We start from the raw sequence: 9,427 nt of genomic DNA, 5'->3' as shown, positions 1-9,427 counted from the left end.
CACCTGATCAGTTGGCATACTATGATATCGTCCTAGATGCGGGATGCCCGGACGCGGGATATATGGGTATATAATGATGATATAATATATTTATGGATCGAGTTGAAAGTTTCGCAGCACTATTATGTTATATATGTATGAGAAATGTTTTTGTGAAAAGGCTAAGCATGCATGGTATCCGCCTAAGAGGCATTCAGATGTACATGTTATCTCTTTATTTTATGTTATGTTCCCTATCTCTTGTTAAGTTGATATTCATGCCTTACATACTCAGTACATCATTCGTACTGACGTTCTTTCTTGTGGACACTGCGTTCATGCCATCAGGAAAGCAGGGTGACGGATCTGATCCTTAGGAGCTTCATCAGCGGAGTCTCAGGAGCGCTCCATTTGTTTCAAAGCTGCAGTTTATTGGTATTACTCCTTGTGTATATACTTGGGCATGGCGGAGTCCTGCCCCGTCTTCATGGATTCCTGTATTCTAAGTAGAGGCTCGTAGACAGATGTGTGTAGCTAGAAGTCCCATATCGTTATCAGTTTATATTGTTGTATTATATTTTGGCAGCCTTGTTGGCTTATGTTTATGGGCATAGTTAATGATGATTATATGGAGATGTGTCATTATCTTGTGATATATGCCCTTATAGATTATAATGCCCATGAGCTAGCTTTGTGGCCCACCTAGAAATAAGTATAAGATATATGTTCAGTTGTGCTCGGTAGGTTAGCTCCGGGTACCCGTCATGGCCCTCCAGTTGGGGTCATGACAGAATCGATCAACCCCGGCCTATCGAATCTCTAACGGCACATAGTGGTCCAGGAAAGCCTTCGAGAAATCCTCCCATACAGCCAGAGAGGCATCCAATCCCTGGACCGCTCCCAAGCCTCATACCATAAGACAGCAGGATTCTTTAACATGTACGATGCTAACTCTACTACTTCAGTCTTAGTAGTATGCATTACTCAGAGCGTCCTCTGAAGCTGATTTATGAAATTTTGAGGGTCCTCATCTGGGTGAGACATGTGAACAATGAAGAATTCGGGTTAATGAAGTCCCAAACCCTCGAGCTACCCAACCTCTCTGAAGATCCAACACTTGGGACCACTCCCATCTAACGTTGCGTCTGTGTCACACCCTAATCTTGCTAGGGTGTGATGGGCACCCGACCCTTACTTAGGTCCGAGCGAACCCTCTGACTCTTAGTACACACATAATCTCTTTGGACTTTTAAATCAAATAAGAATGAAATACATAGTAAAGGATTTCGAAAACTTTCTCTTCATCGTGCTCAATCAAGTAGAATCTGTAACCATAAGGAATCTCTAACATAATACATAATGACACATCGGCTGGTGGAACCTCTTACAAGACTGACATCCTATACCCACGACTCTGTCTGCAAAGTCTCTAACGTAAATCAGAAATCATAACACATATACTCTGACTCGGCAACACTCCGGAGGGAAGTGGAGCTCGCCAATCCCGCTGGAACACCTTCTAGTAAAGTCTTCTACTCATCTGGGTGTACCTGCGCGGCATGAAACGCAGCCCCCGAAGAAAGGGGGTCAGTACGGAATTTGTACTGAGCATGTAAGGCAAGAATCACAGTAAAAGGATCATAACAAACGGAGATTTACCAGAAACAAATATGACCTTTAAAAGCATCAATGCACTTGCCCTTTTGGAATGAAAATCATACATACATTATCATATACCGTACCCGGCCCATTATGGGACTCGGTGGATAAAATCATGTCATCACATTATCATATCATCATGCGTGCATGTATATAAATATATATACCGTACCCGGCCCTCTAGTGAGGGACTCGGTGAATGAAGTCATGCCGTACCCGGCCGACTAGTGAGGGACTCCGTGAATGAAGTCATGTGCACATATACCGTACCCGGCCCATCATGGGACTCGGTGCCATAATCATATCATCATATACATATACCGTACCCGGCCCTCTAGTGAGGGACTCGGTGAACAATGCAGTGGAGTGCGCACGATAACATACCCGGCCCGGGACTCGGTGAAAGACATATTGAGGCGTGCACGAGCAGAATAGTGAGAAACTATATGCATATAAAACAAATTTTAAGACCCGATGGGTAAGTACATAAATCGACACTAGATGATCATAAATACGTTTCGAGTCAATCCGAGTTAGTATAAGAAAGTTATGGACATTTTAGTACAGAAACCTCTACGAACGTTTCAGAAGCTATCTTTGGAAAATCAAAGAAATAGTCATATCAAGTATCTTTCGAATATCGATATGGATCGAATCAAAATAGAACTTTTGGAGCCACACACATGTATCAAGACATAGCAAAACAGTTTTCGGAAGTCAAGAACATTAGCCATCCTAGTGGCGCTAAGAATAGGAGTTTCTTTGATATCATACATATACATTGTCTGTTCATTTCACAAGGATCATGCCAAAAGAAAGAAAGAAAGGGTAAACCTTAAATACTTGTCCGACGTCCTATTAGCTACGCTTATTCGTCCAAGCTTGCTAGTCTACATTCAAGAAGATTTACACAATCATTAAACACATCGTCACACACTTGTCTTAGTCTTTCAAATAAATTCATTTATAATCTGCCGAAATTTCGGCAGCATTTCCCCTGTAAACACAACCATCCCCGAGAATTCAACTCGGCCAATTTATCAATAACAATACCAACAGTCATATTTCCAACTTCGACAATTAATTCAAAATGCATCCTAACACTAGCAATCCTTTCTACACAATTCGACGACATTTCATTTATATTCAATTCAACCACATATAATCAAGCCAACATCAATACTTACATATTTAAGCACTAGCCCGAGAGCTTCCAAACAAGACTCAAGAACACTTTAACAATCCGCGCAATGTTCAAAACGACCCAAACAATATTCAACACCTCCCGAATCCTCTCAACTCAACATAACCAACAACAACACATTCTTTCCTTCCCAATTTCATGAAGTATAATAACCACACGTTAGCAATATCATTCATGAAAACATAAGAAATTATTCTAACGGCACATTAACTTCTTCAACAATCCCATAACGATTACAACTTCATTCCAAGTCATCAAACCTTCATTTTCACCATGGAATCCACATCTATAACAATCAAAATACTAAATAAAACCAATTCATCATATCTACACAACACCACCCCTATTCGGCCATCACTTGCACACACATATTTCATGAATTTCATCCATTTCTTCATACTACAACATGCATAAATCATCCCTAACACAAGTAAAAGAAGATTGAACACATACCTTTTTCACTTAACTTCTTGGCTCGGCTAGGGGTTGTGAATTTGCACAAATGAATGGTTTGATTGCTCCAACAACCACTCCATGTTAATAGGGACGTTCTAATTGGTTGGAATACTATAAGAAAATATTTTTTCTTGATCAACTCCATGGAACCAATATTTTTGCTAGCCATGGCCGAACATGGCTCTTTTTGTTTTTTCATCAAGTTTTCTTGTGTTATGGAAAAGATGAAAATGGTTAATTTGATCATCACTTGTCCCTTATATACATAACTTCCACCAATCCAAGGGAGAACACATGCCCCCACTTATGGCTTGAAACCATTGGCCAAGCCTTGGGTGGGGCCCACACTAGAGCCGCACGGCCACATAGAACTTTCAAGACCACTTGTGAAATTCCCTTTTTGCCCCTAGCCTTCCTCAATAATACCATGAACCATCTTGTGAATTTTCCCTTTTTTACCCCTAGCCTTTCTTAATATTTCCACATCAATAATATTTATAAACAACTTGTATATTAAAATAACTTTGTAAAATAGTCTTGCCCTTAACTTACCACGACTATCTTGAAATATCCGAATGTACAAAATACGGGATATAACATCTTCCCCCCCTTTAGAACATTCGTCCTCGAATGTTCAACTGGCCTCATGGGGTGCTATAATACTTCGGGAGGGTCCCTCTTATAGTTGTCCTTTTCTTCATGCCCATTCCTTATCTTTCACCCTATTTTCTTTATAATCGAACTCCTCAGTCTTTACATGAGTCCTCATTCCGTGTCATGGGTTTTCTAATCCACTGCGCCAACTCATTATCCTTATCCTTCCCAGGTTATCTCTTCTCTGTTACTGTTTCGTCATAATACCTTAATAGAAGTCAGGTTTTTGGTACGTACCCTTCTTATCTTACAATCCAATATAGCTACGGGCTGTCCCTTGCTCTCGTTTTGTCTCCGGTATTGTAGTCTCGCTTACTATGCTAAAAATATTCATCGGCCTTTGGTGTTCTCTTTTCCTCGCTCTCTGTTTTCTTGCTAGGGGTAATTACCTTGCTTATATACGGTGTATCCTTTGCGTTTATCTCTTCGGTGTCATCTCGGGCTATCCTTGTATACCTGTTGATCTTAGACGCACATTGCATCGACCCCCTATTCCTTTATGTCTTTGTCACTATCCCTTTTAATCTTTCATTCTAAATATTTATCCCAAAACGTACGTACGTAATGTTTCTTTGCCATTTACTATCCTTCGCAGTCCGGTTACACTTATGGTAACCTATGATACGAGTTCACTTAATTTCTTAGTTCGCAACATCTTTGAGGTCTTGCTACGAATTTTTCTTTACTTCCTTCCCTTACATCTGTCGACACAAATATACTTGTCTTTGATTTCTTTGTATTGGCGCTCGTTTCGTCAATCATTATTCCTTGTTTTTCCTATTCCCGACTTCGCTTATAACATATCTAAATTCCTTCTTATCCTGAGTTTTTCTTGCATTTATGTCTATATCATCATTTTGTCAGCATTTCCATACTCTTCCATCCACTATTAGTCCTTTCGCCCATTTAGCTCACTTTCTCGTAGTTCTCCTTTAACTACGCGTCTATTTTGCAGCTGTGCATCCATGTTGTCTCGGGCATCCTGCTACTTTTTCCCTTAGCACAGAATCCTTACAGTTTACACTCTCTCTATCCTCGCTCATCGAACCTTTAACTATATTTATGATGCTATGACCGAGCGGTCTCCCCTGCACGTTCCTTGCATTTCATTCCATTTCCTCCAAGATCAAATCTTTCAAACCTCACATGAATTCTCATTCCATACCATTAATTTCCCGATCGACAGTGTCGATCTATCATCCTTGTTCTTTCCTCGATGCGTAATCGGATTCCTACCGCTAACGCGTTAAAGTATTCTTCTCACTCCTATGGTTAAGGATTCCCAATTATTTTGCTTCTAAATGTTCTCCTCTTCCTTCAACTAACCTGTTAGTATACCTTTCCTACTTTCACCCTTAACCCTCCTTGGGTTTCTTCCTACTCGAGCACCTTTCTTCTCTCGGTATTTGCAGCATCAGCTCTGAAGTTCGTGAAATTTTTACTTCAAATGCGCAATTTCGTTCTATTCTTAAGTCATCCTTTCAGCAAAGAGCCCCTTCATGTCCGGGGCAATCACATTAATTTTACCATACACTTATCCCGTTATATTCCTCTTACAGGATGGAAATCTCTTAACATCGTCGCAAGGCCTAAGCATTCTTTCTCTTACCTCACATTCCTTGTCGCAGTCACTATTCCTTTAGCCCCACTTATTGAAATTTGGTTCTCGAAACCCACACGTTCTTCTCTTGTTTCGTTTTACCACACTCTACCCTTTTCACTTTCCTACCCTCGAATTTTTTACCCAAGTAGTCTCGTGCCTTGCCTGTCGTTTCTTTTGGAGGCTTTGCTCAATCATGTTTCTTTCTTTTCACTTTTTCCGACATTTTGATCTCCTCGCCTTCCACTTACTCACTCTCTTTCTTTTCCGAATATCATTGTATTAGGACTTTCCAATCTTGGCCTGTAGTGAACATAACATCAGCTTGCCTTGTAACACTTGTACCATTTATTTATTTTTTTGTTGCCACTTGAGCTTCGGTACCCTTACTCGATTGATGCCTTCCATACCGTAACACCGATTACTGGGACACACCTCACATGCCCACCGATGCATTCACATGTGGGATATCATACGTATTCATATATATATATATATATATAATTACTACCAACTCGCCCACAAATACTTTCAAACGCTATTCAAGCCTATCCTAATTCCAGAGCTGTGACGCACTCTCTGTCTCTTCTCCAGTCTAGTCTGCTTCGTCCTACGCCACCTCTTATGGTCTCCAACCATCCCGTATACTCTAGTTTCCCTCAGGCTACTCTAGTTTCTCATTTGTCTCTTATGTCTAAATCTATAGGATTTCTTGCACACTTCCCAGGGGGTCACCCATCCTAATATTTCTCCCACCTTAGCACGCTTAACCCCGAAACTTCGATGAAATCCGGTGCCTTAATGCTGATATAATCGCATCAACCTCACCGCATGACCTTCATCATATAATCTGGAGCAAGTCGAAGTCTTACAGATTCCGAGACATTCTCGTAACACGTCTTTATCTTTTACAATTACTATTTTACCCTTTTCAATCCTCAATTTTCACCTTTCACTTACGTGAATAACTACCTTCCGTTCTAGATTCCTAGATCCTAATGATAGGGAACACACCTTCGTCGCCATTACTTATAAATACTCAATTATCCATCTCCTTGGGCTTCTGCTCGCCACTCTTATATAATAATTTACAACAAAACTGATTGTCAACTTTCTCTGAATCCTCCAACAGACCTTGCTCCTACTAAACCTCGAATGTTATCCATTTTAATCCTTCGGACTACTAACCGTCTTACTCGCAATCATTCTTCATGCAATGCCAAGCCCATAACCTTTCTGAAACAACGCATCTCACTTATTGTCTATTTACAATATTTCCTTTCCACGCTTCCTCCTGTTAGGCGTACCTAACTAAGTAACCTGGTCTTGAACAATTCTGGTAGAATCTCCTTTACAGTTCTCACTATTCAAAATCCGCACGCAGCAAATACCAACAGTGTCTCACAGGGCATACAGTTATGCAACGCATCCCAGCCACCCAGAGCTTCCAATTCCAGATAAAAGAACAAAAGTATCAAGACTTACCTCCGTGACTTCCCATGTCGTCACTCACCTTCTTCCGTCGATACTGCGCTTCTGCAAAGATCGAAGGTTAGTACAAGGAATCTCATTTCCTATGACTTGGCCCTATCGCACGATCTAAGACAGAAAGAAGGTCAACAATCCCTAGATGCCCTGCAGCCTCCTGTTTATAAATTTGGCCGGCTTCACACCCATAAACAGGACTCTACTGGACACGACTTTGCAGACAACCCCTAGGACGACCTGCTCTGATACCACTTTGTCACACCCTAATCTCGCTAGGGTGTGATGGGCACCCGACCCTTACTTAGGGCCGAGCGAACCCTCTGACTCTTAGTACACATAATCTCTTTGGACTTTTAAATCAAATAAGAATGAAATACATAGTAAAGGCTTTCAGAAACTTTCTCTTCATCGTGCTCAATCAAGTAGAATCTGTAACCATAAGGAATCTGTAACATAATACATAATGACACATCGGCTGGTGGAGCCGCTTACAAGACTGACATCCTATACCCATGACTCTGTCTGCAAAGTCTCTAACGTCAATTAGAAATCATAAAACATATACTCTGACTCGGCAACACTCCGGAGGGAAGTGGAGCTCGCCAATCCCGCTGGAACACCTTCTAGCAAAGTCTTCTACTCATCTGGGTGTACCTGCGCGGCATGAAACGCAGCCTCGAAGAAAGGGGGTCAGTACGGAATTTGTATTGAGCATGTAAGGCAAGAATCACAGCAAAAGGATCATAACAAACGGAGATTTACCAGAAACAAATATGACCTTTAAAAGCATCAATGCACTTGCCCTTTTGGAATGAAAATCATACACACATTATCATATACTGTACCTGGGCCATTATGGGACTCGGTGGATAAAATCATGTCATCACATTGTCATATCATCATGCATGCATGTATATAAATATATATACCGTACCCGACCCTCTAGTGAGGGACTCGGTGAATGAAGTCATGCCGTACCCGGCCCACTAGTGAGGGACTCTGTGAATGAAGTCATGTGCACATATACCGTACCCGGCCTATCATGGGACTCGGTGCCATAATCATATCATCATATACATATATCGTACCCGGCCCTCTAGTGAGGGACTCGGTGAACAATGCAGTGGAGTGCGCACGATAACATACCCGGCCCGGGACTCGGTGAAAGACATATTGAGGCGTGCACGAGCAGAGTAGTGAGAAACTATATGCATATAAAACAAATTTTAAGACCCGATGGGTAAGTACATAAATCGACACTTGATGATCATAAATACGTTTCGAGTCAATCCGAGTTAGTATAAGAAAGTTATGGACATTTTAATACAGAAACCTCTACGAACGTTTCAGAAGCTATCTTTGGAAAATCAAAGCAATAGTCATATCAAGTACCTTTCGAATATCGTTGTGGATCAAATCAAAATAGAACTTTTGGAGCCACACACATGTATCAAGACATAGCAAAACAGTTTTCGGAAGTCAAGAACATTAGCCAACCTAGTGGCGCTAAGAATAAGAGTTTCTTTGAAATCATACATATACATTGTTTGTTCGTTTCACAAGGATCATGCCAAAAGAAAGAAAGGGTAAACCTTACATACCTGTCCCACGTCCTATTGCTACGCTTATTCGTCCAAGCTTGCTAGTGTACATTCAAGAAGATTTACACAATCATTAAACACATCGTCACACACTTGTCTTAGTCTTTCAAATAAATTCATTTATAATCTGCCGAAATTTCGGCAGCATTTCCCCTGTAAACACAACCATCCCCGAGAATTCAACTCGGCCAATTTATCAACAACAATACCAACAGTCATATTTCCAACTTCGACAATTAATTCAAAATGCATCCTAACATTAGCAATCCTTTCTACACAATTCGACGACATTTCATTTATATTCAATTCAACCACATATAATCAAGCCAACATCAATACTTACATATTTAAGCACTTGCCCGAGAGCTTCCAAACAAGACTCAAGAACACTTTAACAATCCACGCAATGTTCAAAACGACCCAAACAATATTCAACACCTCCTGAATCCTCTCAACTCAACATAACCAACAACAACACATTCTTTCCTTCCCAATTTCATGAAGTATAATAACCACACGTTAACAATATCATTCATGCAAACATAAGAAATTATTCTAACGGCACATTAACTTCTTCAACAATCCCATAACGATTACAACTTCACTCCAAGTCATCAAACCTTCATTTTCATCATGGAATCCACATCTATAACAATCAAAATACTAAATAAAATCAATTCATCATATCTACACAACACCACCCATATTCGGCCATCACTTGCACACACATATTTCATGAATTTCATCCATTTCTTCATACTACAACATGCATAAATCATCCGTAAC

The sequence above is a fragment of the Lycium barbarum genome, chromosome 4, assembly GCF_019175385.1.
Source record: "Lycium barbarum isolate Lr01 chromosome 4, ASM1917538v2, whole genome shotgun sequence".
Classification (NCBI taxonomy): Eukaryota; Viridiplantae; Streptophyta; class Magnoliopsida; order Solanales; family Solanaceae; genus Lycium; species Lycium barbarum.
Note: the sequence above shows the minus strand (reverse complement) of the source record.